Source organism: Chelonia mydas, chromosome 2 (assembly GCF_015237465.2).
Source record: "Chelonia mydas isolate rCheMyd1 chromosome 2, rCheMyd1.pri.v2, whole genome shotgun sequence".
In the NCBI taxonomy this organism is placed as follows: domain Eukaryota; kingdom Metazoa; phylum Chordata; order Testudines; family Cheloniidae; genus Chelonia; species Chelonia mydas.
In genome coordinates, this window is record NC_057850.1 from 39,503,903 (window position 1) to 39,520,723 (window position 16,821).

At 39.2% G+C, this 16,821-nt stretch overlaps 1 protein-coding gene across 1 annotated transcript in view; it reads left to right on the forward strand.

Annotated features, from left to right (window-relative positions):
* The window catches only part of STK3 (serine/threonine kinase 3), a 284,928-nt gene that overhangs the window by 74,880 nt on the left and 193,227 nt on the right, over nt 1–16,821 (forward strand).

Consider the following 16,821-nt stretch of genomic DNA (forward strand, 5'->3'; position numbering starts at 1 on the left):
AAATAATTATTTAGTGGGGAGGTTCTGTGATGGGGATTTAGTCTGAAGAAGAGAAGACCGAGGGGGGACATGATAATAGTTTTCAAATTCATAAAAGGTTTTACAAGGAGAAAAATTGTTTTCATTAACCTCTGAAGATGGGACAAGAAGCAATGGGCTTAAATTGCAGCAAGGGTGGTTTAGTTAGGACATTAGGGAAAACTTCCTGTCAGGGCAGTTAAGCACTGGAATAAATTGTCTTTAGGGAGGTTGTGGTATCTCCATCATTGCAGATTTTTAAGAGCAGGTTAGTCAAACACCTGTCTGGGATGGTCTAGTTAATACTTAGTCCTGCCCTGAGTGCAGGGGACAAGACTAGAAGACCTCTCAAGGTCCCTTCCAGTCCTACACTTCTATGATTCTTTGATTATTAAATTGGAGATTCTGTGGTCCTCCCTCTGCTTTCCAGCATCCTGATATTAGAGCTACAGGTCTGATGAAAGTAGTGGGTATGCAGTAGCCTCTATGCTATTTTGTTTTCAGTTCTCCATACTCTGGGCTGTCACATTACTTGAGCCCCACATATGTCTTGGAAGCACCAGAGCACACAAGGTTTCGAGACTACTAACAGCGAAGACTTGAAACTAGTAGTGCTGCAGCTTAGCAGGAAGGCTCCTTCACCATTGATAATATGTTCCTCTATCCACTTTCTCCCAGAGTTTCAAGTTCAGTTCTGGGGGATGAGAGAAGGCTTGAACTAGTACTTTTATTTTTCACTAGAGGATCAGGGAATGTTCACATATCCTGCTTTTGATAGTCTCTCTGGTTTCAGGCTGAACAAAACAACTGATCATCGGTATAAATTGTCTTTATATAAATCTGGAAGGGTGAACATTTAACTTGTTTAAAATGAGAGCTTAGAATAAGTACAGTACCTTAAAAGCTCTCCATTTATTATTCTTTCAATGTTGTTGTGAATGCAATTTAATTCAATGGTCCAGTTACCATGGAATCTTATACTGATCACATAATATTTCCATAAAAATGGTAGGACACATTTTCTTGGAGCTCAGTGCTGCTCCCATGGCCAGACATCAACTGACTTCATAGGAGTTGGGAGGATGACTTTGGAGTGAACGGAAAGACAGTTGGGGGTAGCCTGGAAGCTATCTGTACTGAGTGAGGAAGCAAAGTCTCAATCTCAATTGTTCCCCTGAGTGGGGATAGTGGAACAAGGTGATTGTGCTAGACAGGTTTACAGTCCTATTTCTAGATCAAGAACGGGGTAGGGTAACTCAGATATTAAAGTAGTTAATAGTTCAGTCTAAATTTATTTTGTTATGCCGTGGTCTTTAGATAACTGTTGGTATTTTTAAATTTTTGTTTACCTTTCCCAACCCTGTTTCACATTTCATTTTTTCTATTCTTATCCTTATAAGTAGGCCAATAATAGTGTCAGACTTGATTTTAGATAAATACAATTTATCTTTTTATCTGTTCTACTTTTTTGGAGAGTCTTTTATTTTAAAGATGTGTACTGATATAAAATAAAGGGAGAGTGTGACTGCCTTCCACACATGGTACTTGTTGGTTAGAGGGAGATCCAGAAATGCCTACCTTTTAACCCCACAGAATTTGAAACACTTTATTAACCTAAATTAACTGTTGTTGCTGTTCTACCCTCTATTAAATTGTATTATGTGGGTGATTTGTTGGGTATATAGCTGGTCATCACAATCTGGATTACATGTTTTTAATGAATAAATTGATTTATAAACAGGGTCTGTTATCCAAATGTAGACAACAAAGTAAGGCCATTCTAACAAGGCAGCAATTCATCTTGTGAATCTTAATGTCCTTTCAAAATGGTACTATTAAAATAGACATTTTTTTACTTATCTGTGTGGCTACAAGTATTCAATTGCAGACTGCCTTGTAGCCATTCCTAACTTAATCTGACAATTTTGTATCCCCCTTCCATGTTACTGGAAGCAAAACACAAAGATCAGGAGATTTACCACTTGACATTACTAACAAATGTTGACCCATCTAGCAGTCACCATTTGAACTTGAATTCTCAGTAACAGATGGTATAATGTCTTCAAGTTACTGTGATCTCTGCAGAGAACAAATTTATTTAAACATCAGCATTTCTAACTGATGAATATTTATAAATGACGTTAAATGAGATACATTCCTATAGTCTCTTCCCAGCCTCCTTAGATATTATCAAAGCCTAAGGCACTGATTCTGCCATTTATTGGTCGCATGTGAATTGCTGCACCCACTCAGAGCCCCTTTGAAGTCAATGCTTGGTTACAGCAATCTATCTGTGCTCAATGAATTATAGGATTAGGGCTAAAGTAACATATATTTAGAAGCATGTAAGTGATTCAGGAGCCATTATCTAAGTGAGGTAGCCACTTAAAATCCTAAATTTCACTGAAAGTCATCACAGTGACTTAATTCATCACCGTGCTTTTGAAAATTTTATTTAATTATATATGTGTCTTTAATTTAAGACTGAAATGTTTTCAGAGATTGAATATATATATATAGGGGAAAAAAAGTACTTCCTAAGTAAAGATAAATCAATAAATCTATTTTTACAGAATAGCCACCTTGAAGCCAGTTGCATTCTTTAATAATTATTATATGAAAAAGCACAAACAGATGTTTCCAGGTTTTTTAAGTGGAGTATGTGAAATTCACATAATTTGTGGCATTTTGGATCAGTTTCACCCCCTCAGATTTTTGTGTGTTTGGGAGATTTGAAAATTGAATATTTTGGAATGTTCTCAATGGAAAATGGGTGCAATTTTGGTTTTAAAATTATTCATATGCTGTAGTGACTTGTTATTCCTAAAAAAAAGAAAAGAAAAAAAAAAGGCCCATTTCAAATTTGTAACAAAATACCAAAAAGCTTCAATTTCTAATAGCTTTGTATTTTGTTATATATATTTCATGCCTTTCTAACTATGGCTTACTATTTTGTGTATTTCATCTGTCCTGTTTACTTTACACTTGGAGCTGGTCACCTCCATGTTTTTTGTGTTCACTTTGGGGAAAAAAGGGTAAAATTTAGTCAACCAGATGGGTTCAGGTAGAATATTTCCATGTTGAGACGTAATTATCAAAAAACCTTAAAAATGAATTGGGGTGTTTACTGTACTTTTTAGTGTTTGCTATGAAATATGTTGTGATTAGAAAGTCTGTATTTCTCAATATTTAGTTAATCAGCTTTTTTTTCTTCATCTGAAATAAATTTTGAATTTAAGGGAGGGAGGGGTTTTATTTGTTTGTGTATGATGTATTGGTTAATTTTCGATAACACATTCTTACTGATGTAGTAGAATGCAATTAAATTGTGTTTGTTAATGCTTATATGTTTTCTCGCTCCAGTAAATTCCAAATACTGAACATTGTTTTGTTGGTACAAACAAAACTAATTTATGCTGCATGATCTGAATCATCTTTAAAATCTACATGTCTGAACCCTACACCAGTATAAAAGTGAATATACTTACGTGCAGCATTTCTGGTCTGAGTTGCATAAAAAAATTACAAAATTAATCTTGCACGACAACATTCAGGACTTATTATAATGAATGGGAATTTAAATTTGTTTAAAACCTACATAAAGATCTGCAGATTCAGGGTTTGAGCAGAAACTTCCTCCCAAAATATATTCATATTTCTCTTAGCTTTATGAATATAGCAATTCCTGATGGCATATTATAATTTCAAATAAAGGATTTTTTCACAAAGCCCAAATCCAGGACCTAGTGCAAGAGGTGCCCAAAGATAGAACTGGATTTATGTGTACATTATGTCAACTTTTAATACTCAAAGAGTGCTTGTTATTATGAATTCCAAAAGAAAGGAAATAATAGTTGGCCAATACCGCCTCTAGATGATGTTGCCTATCAGATTTCATAGGGTAGACAGACCTAGACTGGGTCTACACTTGGATGAAAAACCTAAGTACTTTAAGAAGGGATGCTCTCTATTTTGAGAAGTAAAAACAAGATTTTTGACTAAAGCTTTATGGCCTTTCTCCCTTAACCGTCTGACCCCGCGCCATTTCCCCCACCTCCCAAATGAGGGTAGATTAATCCCATATTATGGTGTAACTCCAACTGTTGTCATTATTACATTTTGTATTTCTGAATCCCCTTTACAATTTAAATTGGATAAGATATTGTTTACTTCCTTTATTAAGCCACTGTGTCCTGTTTTAATCTATTGTATGTTTGCTGATTTGCCCCTTAGAAGTGGCTGCATTTCCATGTTGGATGGAATGATCCTTTGTGTGTAGTGTATGTATATCAGTTAGATTTTTAAAAAAAAAAAAAAGTATTTTGAGATTCTTCAGGGTGGATAATGCTATATAAGTGCAAAATATCAACTATAATTGTCTCATGTTTACATGTAATTTTTTTTTTAAAAAAATCCTTGGGTTTTGTACTTGATACGTTAAAATCCGTTTAGGTCACAATTGAGTTTACTTATTGTTAGGGAAATGTGAACAAATTTGATTTGTAACATGTAGTGGGGTCATTGAGAAGCAATTTTTGGTGGCCTTCATAATCCTCAACATAACAGTTTAGTGCAGTACAAATATTTAAAAGGAAAAAACGGTTTTGGACCAACATTGTTGTCTTCTCCCTCTTTTTGTTTGTGTTTCACTTCTTCTCTCCCCTTTCTCATTTCTTTGTTGTAAAGTTCAATTTGCCAGCTGCAGAGCAAGTGCAGAACCATACTTCTGCATAGAAGTGCTTTAACTGTGGTGCTGGCTTTAGTGTAAGATTGACTAGGGCTAATTTTGTGATCCTAATCAGTTTCACACTGCTGCGACATGTAACATGCTTCTTGCCTGAGAATTAATCCAGTTATTTTTCCCTTTTTAAACTGATGGTACTGGTTGTCCAGTGGGGAACACATTTGTAATTTGCTATTTCAAGGTGTGATCTGGGCAGATGAATATTTATTTGCATGCTTATTACATTTTACGACTTGGGTAATTGCATTTAAAACCTAGCTTTGCAAGTGGCTATTGTCTTAATGCTTTTTAGTGATTTGTAAATTATTACTAAAAAGGAATAATATTTCTGCTGCTCTTAATTTTAGCTGCTTTTTGATATAGTTTATCTCAGCATTTTTTGGACTATTTTTGGTAGGTTTCCTGAACTTACCCTTGACCTGGTTCAGGACCGTATCTCTTTAGAAGCTGTCATGATCATCTGACTCCTTGTACTATGAAAATTCATCATTTTATAAACCACTGTTAACTATAGGGCTTTCCAGGGCTTTATTCTGGAGCACACACTCTTTTTCCACTGCTTCTTAATATTCACAGTAGTCTGTTGCCCTTATTATTTATATGAAGAAAATAAACAGGGTTACCTCTGTGGTTTTGCAAACTTCAGGAGTACACTGTTACTTTGCATGAAATTAACCCTTGATGTTAGAAGTTTAAAACTTAAAAATCTATAGTGGATGACATGAGTTAAATTAACAAAACAGCACACTTTTCAGTAACTATATGGATTCTCCATTGGCAAGCTTATTTCTTTCTTTTGACATATAAAATTGCACTGATCAAAAAGCGCTCTGTTTGTACGATACTTAAAATAAGCTATTTCATGCTTCAAAAATTGACAGAATGCCAGAAAAAGATTCCAGCTCTGTCAGCCTGAGATCCCACCCTTTGCCCCTCATTCCCTCAGGCAGTAGCTTGTGTAAATGAGCGTTGCAGAGTCTCTTGAAGGTCATTACATTTGGGCTGTAGTATACAAGTGAAGGAGAACAAGTTTTAGAGTTGAAGGAACCACACTGAAAATATCCTGCTACCCACTTCAACACATTTAACTCTGGGAACCACTGGCTTGATTGCCTAGACTGATTTTAGGGTTCAGAGTAACAGCCGTGTTAGTCTGTATTCGCAAAAAGAAAAGAAGTACTTGTGGCACCTTAGAGACTAACCAATTTATTTGAGCATAAGCTTTCGTGAGCTACAGCTCACTGCATCGGATGCATACTGTGGAAAGTGTAGAAGATCTTTTTATACACACAAAGCATGAAAAAATGCCTCCCCCCACCCCACTCTCCTGCTGGTAATAGCTTATCTGAAGTGATCACTCTCCTTACAATGTGTATGATAATGAAGGTGGGCCATTTCCAGCACAAATCCAGGGTTTAACAAGAACGTCTGAGGAGGGGGAGGGGAGGGATAGGAAAAAACAAGGGGAAATAGGTTACCTTGCATAATGACTTAGCCACTCCCAGTCTCTATTCAAGCCTAAGTTAATTGTATCCAATTTGCAAATGGATTCCAATTCAGCAGTCTCTCGCTGGAGTCTGGATTTGAAGTTTTTTTGTTGTAATATCGCAACTTTCATGTCTGTAATCGCGTGACCAGAGAGATTGAAGTGTTCTCCGACTGGTTTATGAATGTTATAATTCTTGACATCTGATTTGTGTCCATTTATTCCTTTACGTAGAGACTGTCCAGTTTGACCAATGTACATGGCAGAGGGGCATTGCTGGCACATGATGGCATATACCACATTGGTGGATGTGCAGGTGAACGAGCCTCTGATAGTGTGGCTGATGTTATTAGGCCCTGTGATGGTGTCCCCTGAATAGATATGTGGGCATAGTTGGCAACGGGCTTTGTTGCAAGGTTAGGTTCCTGGGTTAGTGGTTCTGTTGTGTGGTATGTGGTTGCTGGCGAGTATTTGCTTCAGGTTGGGGGGCTGTCTGTAGGCAAGGACTGGCCTGTCTCCCAAGATTTGTGAGAGTGTTGGGTCATCCTTCAGAATAGGTTGTAGATCCTTGATCATGCGTTGGAGGGGTTTTAGTTGGGGGCTGAAGGTGACGGCTAGTGGCGTTCTGTTATTTTCTTTGTTAGGCCTGTCCTGTAGTAGGTGACTTCTGGGAAGTCTTCTGGCTCTATCAATCTGTTTCTTCACTTCCGCAGGTGGGTATTGTAGTTGTAAGAATGCTTGATAGAGATCTTGTAGGTGTTTGTCTCTGTCTGAGGGGTTGGAGCAAATGCGGTTGTGTCGCAGAGCTTGGCTGTAGACAATGGATCGTGTGGTGTGGTCAGGGTGAAAGCTGGAGGCATGTAGGTAGGAATAGCGGTCAGTAGGTTTCCGGTATAGGGTGGTGTTTATGTGACCATCGTTTATTAGCACTGTAGTGTCCAGGAAGTGGATCTCTTGTGTGGACTGGACCAGGCTGAGGTTGATGGTGGGATGGAAATTGTTGAAATCATGGTGGAATTCCTCAAGGGCTTCTTTTCCATGAGTCCAGATGATGAACATGTCATCAATATAGTGCAAGTAGAGTAGGGGCGTTAGGGGACGAGAGCTGAGGAAGCGTTGTTCTAAGTCAGCCATAAAAATGTTGGCATACTGTGGGGCCGTGCGGGTATCTATAGCAGTGCCGCTGATTTGAAGGTATACATTGTCCCCAAATGTAAAACAGTTATGGGTAAGGACAAAGTCACAAAGTTCAGCCACCAGGTTAGCTGTGACATTATCGGGGATAGTGTTCTTGACGGCTTGTAGTCCATTTTTGTGTGGAATGTTGGTGTAGAGGGCTTCTACATCCATAGTGGCCAGGATGGTGTTATCAGGAAGATCACCGATGGATTGTAGTTTCCTCAGGAAGTCAGTGGTGTCTCGAAGTTAGCTAGGAGTGCTGGTAGCGTAGGGCCTGAGGAGGGAGTCTACATAGCCAGACAATCCTGCTGTCAGGGTGCCAATGCCTGAGATGATGGGGCGCCCAGGATTTCCAGGTTTATGGATCTTGGGTAGTAGATAGAATATCCCAGGTCGAGGTTCCAGGGGTGTGTCTGTGCGGATTTGATCTTGTGCTTTTTCAGGGAGTTTCTTGAGCAAATGCTGTAGTTTCTTTTGGTAATTCTCAGTGGGATCAGAGGGTAATGGCTGGTAGAAAGTGGTGTTGGAGAGCTGCCGAGCAGCCTCTTGTTCATATTCCGACCTATTCATGATGACAACAGCACCTCCTTTGTCAGCCTTTTTGATTATGATGTCAGAGTTGTTTCTGAGGCTGTGGATGGCATTGTGTTCCGCACGGCTGAGGTTATGGGGCAAGCGATGCTGCTTTTCCACAATTTCAGCCCGTGCACGTTGGCGAAAGCACTCTATGTAGAAGTCCAGTCTGCTGTCTCGACCTTCAGGAGGAGTCCACCTAGAATCCTTCTTTTTGTAGTGTTGGTAGGGAGGTCTCTGTGGATTAGTATGTTGTTCAGAGGTATGTTGGAAATATTCCTTGAGTCGGAGACGTCGAAAATAGAATTCTAGGTCACCACAGAACTGTATCATGTTCGTGGGGGTGGAGGGGCGGAAGGAGAGGCCCCGAGATAGGACAGCTGCTTCTGCTGGGCTACGAGTATAGTTGGACAGGTTAAAAATATTGCTGGGTGTGTTGAGGGAACCATTGCTGTGGCCCCTTGTGGCATGTAGTAGTTTAGAAAGTTTAGTGTCCTTTTTCTTTTGTAGAGAAGCAAAGTGTGTGTTGTAAATGGCTTGTCTAGTTTTAGTAAAATCTAGCCACGAGGAAGTTTGTGTGGAAGGTTGGTTTTTTATGAGAGTACCCATTTTTGAGAGCTCATTCTTTATCTTTCCCTGTTTGCTGTAGAGGATGTTGATCAGGTGGTTCCGCAGTTTCTTCGAGAGCGTGTGGCACAAGCTGTCAGCATAGTCTGTGTGGTATGTAGACTGTAGTGGATTTTTTACCTTCAGTCCTTTTGGTACGATGTCCATCTGTTTGCATTTGGAAAGGAAGATGATGTCTGTCTGTATCTGTACAAGTTTTTTCATGCAGTTGATAGATTTCCACTCCATATGGCTAAATGCAGTGCCTTGCATAATGACAGGTTTCAGAGTAAGAGCCGTGTTAGTCTGTATTCGCAAAAAGAAAAGGAGGACTGGACTTCTACATAGAGTGCTTCCTCCAACGTGCACGGGCTGAAATTGTGGAAAAGCAGCATCACTTGCCCCATAACGTCAGCCGTGCAGAACACGATGCCATCCACAGCCTCAGAAACAACTCTGACATCATAATCAAAAAGGCTGACAAAGGAGGTGCTGTTGTCATCATGAATAGGTCGGAATATGAACAAGAGGCTGCTCGGCAGCTCTCCAACACCACTTTCTACCAGCCATTACCCTCTGATCCCACTGAGAATTACCAAAAGAAACTACAGCATTTGCTCAAGAAACTCCCTGAAAAAGCACAAGATCAAATCCGCACAGACACACCCCTGGAACCTCGACCTGGGATATTCTATCTACTACCCAAGATCCATAAACCTGGAAATCCTGGGCGCCCCATCATCTCAGGCATTGGCACCCTGACAGCAGGATTGTCTGGCTATGTAGACTCCCTCCTCAGGCCCTACGCTACCAGCACTCCCAGCTAACTTCGAGACACCACTGACTTCCTGAGGAAACTACAATCCATCGGTAATCTTCCTGATAACACCATCCTGGCCACTATGGATGTAGAAGCCCTCTACACCAACATTCACACAAAAATGGACTACAAGCCGTCAAGAACACTATCCCCGATAATGTCACAGCTAACCTGGTGGCTGAACTTTGTGACTTTGTCCTTACCCATAACTGTTTTACATTTGGGGACAATGTATACCTTCAAATCAGCGGCACTGCTATAGATACCCGCACGGCCCCACAGTATGCCAACATTTTTATGGCTGACTTAGAACAACGCTTCCTCAGCTCTCGTCCCCTAACGCCCCTACTCTACTTGCGCTATATTGATGACATGTTCATCATCTGGACCCATGGAAAAGAAGCCCTTGAGGAATTCCACCATGATTTTCAACAATTTCCATCCACCATCAACCTCAGCCTGGTCCAGTCCACACAAGAGATCCACTTCCTGGACACTACAGTGCTAATAAACGATGGTCACATAAACACCACCCTATACCGGAAACCTACTGACCGCTATTCCTACCTACATGCCTCCAGCTTTCACCCTGACCACACCACACGATCCATTGTCTACAGCCAAGCTCTGCGACACAACCGCATTTGCTCCAACCCCTCAGACAGAGACAAACACCTACAAGATCTCTATCAAGCATTCTTACAACTACAATACCCACCTGCGGAAGTGAAGAAACAGATTGATAGAGCCAGAAGACTTCCCAGAAGTCACCTACTACAGGACAGGCCTAACAAAGAAAATAACAGAACGCCACTAGCCGTCACCTTCAAGCCCCCAACTAAACCCCTCCAACGCATGATCAAGGATCTACAACCTATTCTGAAGGATGACCCAACACTCTCACAATCTGGGAGGACAGCCAGTCCTTGCCTACAGACAGCCCCCCAACCTGAAGCAAATACTCGCCAGCAACCACATACCACACAACAGAACCACTAACCCAGGAACCTAACCTTGCAACAAAGCCCGTTGCCAACTATGCCCACATATCTATTCAGGGGACACCATCACAGGGCCTAATAACATCAGCCACACTATCAGAGGCTCGTTCACCTGCACATCCACCAATGTGGTATATGCCATCATGTGCCAGCAATGCCCCTCTGCCATGTACATTGGTCAAACTGGACAGTCTCTACGTAAAGGAATAAATGGACACAAATCAGATGTCAAGAATTATAACATTCATAAACCAGTCGGAGAACACTTCAATCTCTCTGGTCACGCGATTACAGACATGAAAGTTGCGATATTACAACAAAAAAACTTCAAATCCAGACTCCAGCGAGAGACTGCTGAATTGGAATCCATTTGCAAATTGGATACAATTAACTTAGGCTTGAATAGAGACTGAGAGTGGCTAAGTCATTATGCAAGGTAACCTATTTCCCCTTGTTTTTTCCTACCCCTTCCTCCCACCCCCCCCCAGACGTTCTTGTTAAACCCTGGATTTGTGCTGGAAATGGCCCACCTTCATTATCATACACATTGTAAGGAGAGTGATCACTTCAAATAAGCTATTACCAGCAGGAGAGTGGGGTGGGGGGAGGTATTTTTTCATGCTTTGTGTATATAAAAAGATCTTCTACACTTTCCATAGTATGCATCCGATGCAGTGAGCTGTAGCTCACGAAAGCTTATGCTCAAATAAATTGGTTAGTCTCTAAGGTGCCACAAGTACTCCTTTTCTTTTAGACTGATTTTAGTTGCTTCAGTGTCCCACCAGGAGTGAGTTCGTCTTGGAAAGCTCCCTCAGTTGTCTCCCCATTGGCTTTCCATGTTGAGAGCTCTACCACTTCCTGCTTATCCTTCCTTGTCAAGCTTTGTATTCCTGGCCCTCTTTGCCAGTTTTCCTACCCTAATGTGCCCATCCGTCAGCCTTTTGCACAATCACTTCCATACCTTCTCAATGCAGTCTCCATGGATAGTTGAACTTTCCTGAAATTCATCCTCAAGGGCGCTACTTTACCCATTTTTAAGTACCTCTTTAAAAGCCAGTTTCTTATTGCCTACAATGAGTCTTGTTGGTTGTATAAAACCAACAATATTTTGCTTACTCTTCCCTAACTTCTTTCTATTTGTTCTGAGGTTGCGAGCTCCTCAGGGCAGGTACTGCCCTTTAGTGTCTGGAAAGTAAGTACCTAGTAAAGTGAGGGCACTACTATAAACAGCCAGGACTGAAATATTCATCTTATGGGTCAACAACACCTTTATTTCACCCAAAAAGGAATGAGAAGCCAGTAGAGACCATATACTCCCTATTGGAAATACTGCTAAGTAAGCAGGTAGCAATATTGTTAGCTAACTGAAATTTCATGCATAGCTCCATAAGACCTCATTGCAGCAATCCAGTCTTCAGATGAAAAAGATGTATATTGCTTTGGATATACATGGATGCTTACGTTGTATCTTCTGATAACTGCAGTTACCTTTTTTTCTGCATTTACAAGTTAACTGCTTTTTTTAAACTTAATTTTTTTTTGTCTGTTGATTTTTCTTTGATTCTAATATGAGTGGGAAGATCATTGGTGTGTTTGATTTTAAAGATTTCTTGCAAGAAAATAACATCAGAATTTAAATTCCTAGCTATCCTGTTAGAAGTATTTTCTTTCAAACCAGTTTTTATGTTGCTTGGCTTCATAAGCCATCACTTTGTTCTGCAAAATTCAGTAGTTGGGACAATAACAAGATCTCTTTTATTTTATCATGTCAATCCAGTTTTTATGGGTGTTTTCTGGCTTCTGGTTAGACAGCAGATTTATTTTAAAGTATCTTTGAACATACATGAGATGTTAAATGAACTTTCTTCTGGTTATTTAGATTTGTTTGTTCTATGTATACATGACCTGTTGTTTTGTCCTAGAGAAGACTGCAGGTGTGTATCTGGTTTTATCTTATTATGGGCCCCCATTTTTATTTCTTATTTATGCAACTCCTTGAATCTTCATATTAAGCTATCAGAGTTCTCTTAAGCTTTTAAGGCTTAAATGGAAATTTATAGTTTCCCGCTGTGAATAAGATTTTTTTTAACAAATAAAGATCATCAATAAGAATAATTTGTTGTGTAAAGTAATATGTTGATTTCCTGTGCCCTTGCATTTCAGTCAGTGATGGTTTAAATTATGACACCCAGCGCTTTGCCTTTAGGCTTACGATTTTGTAACTTTTTTCAGATGCATCAACTAGGCATTGCCTAATTTGTTATGAAAGTGAAAGAAAAGTTGTTCAATAATTTTAACTTAGTTGTGCGGCTAACATCTGTTTTTCATGAAATTTTGGTAATATGATAAGAATTTGAAAGAACTGTGTGATTGCTGGGTTCAAATAACCTTGCCAATGATAGTCAACCAAAGATGGCTTTTCCTTTCTTTTGAGGGTCATTTATATGTATGAGGTGTTATTAAGTCCAAATGGTAGAGAAATATAATGCTAGGAGACATGCTGAAGGTATACACAGGTTTCTTCAGACAATGATGCTCATGGATTAATTGGCAAAATTGTGGAATAAATTTTGTTTTAATTTGCTTCTTGAATTTAGCATTATTTATAATTTCACTGAGGAGAGCTAGTTAAAGTGGAGGCTCTCTCATTTTGATAAGTGTGCATTATATATATAGAAGACTTTTAAAATGTGCTTAAACTATTTTTTAAAAATCACAGTGATTGCTTAGACCATGTTTCCAATGTATGGGTGAACAGGAATAATATTTATATGGTACAATTAATTTTTATGTGATTTTTACTAAATATTGCGTGTTATGGAGTTAGGAGTATGGATGAACGTAAGAGCTTTATGGCCTAGGGTTCAGATTTTTATAGGTGTTTAGGTGCCTAACAATGCTTTAGTGGGATTTAGTTTCAGTGGCATTTAGATGCACAGGCACTTTAAAAATAATCCTATTACGTGCCAAGCTATATCTTTAGACAATGGATTTAATTAAACTCGTGCAAAAGACTGTTTAAATTAGGCTTATTTTGGTTTAGCATAATTCCATTAGGAAGACATTTCAGCTCTATCAGATGAGCCTCACATAGTGAAATAAGAGTGTCCATGGAGGAGTTTTGCATAAGTTAATGAATTGCTTTAACGAATCAGTGAAAGTATGTGTGTAGACAAGTTTAAGTTGGTTTTTTTGGAATAATCTGTAATAGTGCAACTGATTTTTTATGAAATATTACTCATCAAACCCTTTCATATCAGTGGACTCCTGTACATGTTTGTACCAATAAATTAAAAACCAGCAGGATCTTATTAAAGGGAAAAAGGCAAAAATACCACATTTATTGTGAATACAGAAAGAATCATAGTAAGCAGTTAGTTACAGCTGTAACATTCCATTCAATCTCATCTTTATTCAACACATTCATTCATACACACACACACACACAGGTTCTGCAAGGTTGTTTATCATAGTAAGCAGTTGAGTTATAGACTATAACATTCCATTCAATCTCATATTTATTCACACATTCATTCATATATACACACCACACACACACAGGTTCTGCAAAGTTGTTATCATAGTTACCAGCCTTAGAGTTGCTCATGCCAAGCCTACTGGCCAGGTGGCCTGGACATGAGGAGGGAGCAGGGCCTTGTCAGATGCTCATCTGATGCTCCTGGAAGTTGGTTTGCAGAATCAGACCCCAAAGTTCTCACTTTTTAGAGTCTATTTTTATAGGAATTTCTTCCTATGCCAGTCTATGGAATTGCTGCATCATGCTGTTGCTGAATCAATCAGCAGATGGCACATTCCTGACGGCTCCAAGATGTTATCTTGTTCTTTGGTTCTCCCATTCTTGAGGCTGTTGGGTGGATTCCAGTCTGCCCTCCGGGGGTCCTCTGGTTATTTCCACTTGACGCCTTCTTCAGCCGATGGACACTGGATTCTTAGGCTGGCACCTCCCTGATCATTCAGTTATTATCCACACCAAGCATCCATCCACATACATCCTCTATCTCTATTTTAATCACAATTGTTAATACAACAAAAGGGCGGGGAGTCTCTGGGTGCTGTTTCTGTTGTTAGAGTATTGCTTTGAGTCTCTGTGAATTGCTTTGAGAACAGACTCTGTCTTAGAATGTACTAACACAATTAGCAGCTTGCAAGTTTTCACACACAGAGGGAGAGAAACAGTACCAAAAACCAAGAGACCTCTTAATTAGTAATACCCTGGAATTTAAACTATGGGGAATCAAACTCATTTGTGATTTTAATATAGAACTTCTTTAATATGATCCAACATACAAACTGACTAGGAATAGGATGTTCATTATGCCCCTATTTTGCATGAATTCCTTGAAAACTAATATATGATTGTCAGTGAGGCTGTTGCAGAATAGCCCTTTACCCTATTACCAATCCCACTTCACTGAATTCTAAGGAAGTCAATCAGAAGCTGCAAAATCAACATAAATCATGTTATCTGGCTGTTGTGAAACTAAGAAACACTTCCATGACTCGACCTTTAAACATATTAGAAAAGTTATGGAACAGGTACAAGAAACTCTTAATATCCCTTCTTGTTGAATATGCATTCCTGCCTCTTTCAGTCCTGCTCAGAAGTCTCATACTGTATGTTTTCAATAATCTTGTGATTTATATTGTTGGCCAAAAGAAAAAAGGTCTGAAAATCCCTAATTATACAGTATTCAAAATTGTACCCATCTCACTATAGACTTCTAAAAGCTCTTGCCCACAGAGTGGCCTTTGAATACCCTCTCCCATATAGCTACTTATAGATTGTGATGGTGATTAATCTTCTGTTGAATACATTAAATAGAACAGGTTGAACTTCTTTAGTCTTTCACCATAAAGGCAGTTTTCCCAACCTAGAATCATTCTTGTAACTCTCTCTTTCTGAACCCTTTTCAATTTTTCTACATCCATTTTGAAGTGGATCCCATAGAACTGATACCATATTCCGTTAATTATATCCACTAATGCCATGTGCATATGTAATACAACCTGAATACTTCTACTCTATCTTTCCCCATTTATACAAGCAAGGATCATGTTAATTGTCTTACCCACCACATTGCAGTGGCAGCTCATGGTTGGTTAGTTTTCGATCGGTAATTCCCTTTCTATGTCACCACTTTCCAAAATATAGTCCATCATCCTGTAATTGTGACCTACATATTTCTTCTAGATGTATGACATTGCATTTGGCTGTATTAAAATGTGTATTGTTTGAAGAGCCTGTAGCTGATACCTGGCCTGACATGCGTAATTAACATATGGAGGGAGGCCTCATTTTTTGGAAGATAGAATTAGGGAAGGAAATAAATCATCAGATTGAAAACAGAATGTGCTAAATAAGATAAGTAAATAGGTTAGCAGGCTAAGAAGACAGAATGTCTGAGCCAACTAAGATAAGAGGGAGAACATGCAGGGAACTATTTACCATGAACTAGATAACAAGGGAAGTTAAGAATGTAGAGATGAGGTAAAGAGGAAATTGAACCATGGTCAGTGTGTGGACAGAGCATGCTCCACAGAGAATGGTTCCTCCAAAGTAACCAAGCTAATCCAAAAATGTGTGATGCAGTGTATAGTAAATGCAATGAGATGTGTAATGTATATAAAGAGAGAAAGTTTCTGTGTAACTTTGGAGCTGTGATTTACCCTGCATCCATCCTCTCTCTGTTTGAGTCTGATTAACTTAGCATAGCACTGATATATGCCAAATAAGGATGCCTGAGTGACAAAGGTTAGAGTCTAACTGAGTTCTTGGGAAGCTGAGTGGAAAGAGGTCTCAGAAGGAATCCCAACATTAGTGGTGCTGTGACTCGACCCTGGCGGAGTCCTGCAGGAATTTGTTCCTGGACCAACACTTTTCAATATCTTTATAAATGATTTTGGGCAACAAATATAATTGCTGGTAAAGTATTTCAAGATCCTATAAATATCAGTGGCTCAGAGAGTTCCTTAGCTAATTCTTTAAAACACTTGGGTGCAAGCTATTAGGCCCTGCAGGTTTAAGTTTTTTACATCCATAATTGCTGTTTATTAGCCTCCCTAATTACTGTTGGACTAGAAAATATTTCTCACTGTAAGATGTGAATACATCATCCAATTTGTTTCCAAATGTAGAACAGAAATATTTATTTTGTACTTCTGCTTTTTCTGTATAATTGTCAACAGTATCACCATCCCTAACTAGTAACAGATGTGTAGCATTGCTAGGATTTCTCTTGCTCCTGATATATTAAAAAGCAAGCTACTTATTGGCCCTGATCCTCCACCATTAAAGTCAAAGGAAGTGTTGTCATTGACCTCAGTGAGCAAAGGATCTATTTCTCAGACTTTTCATCGATACCTTTAGCTTCCC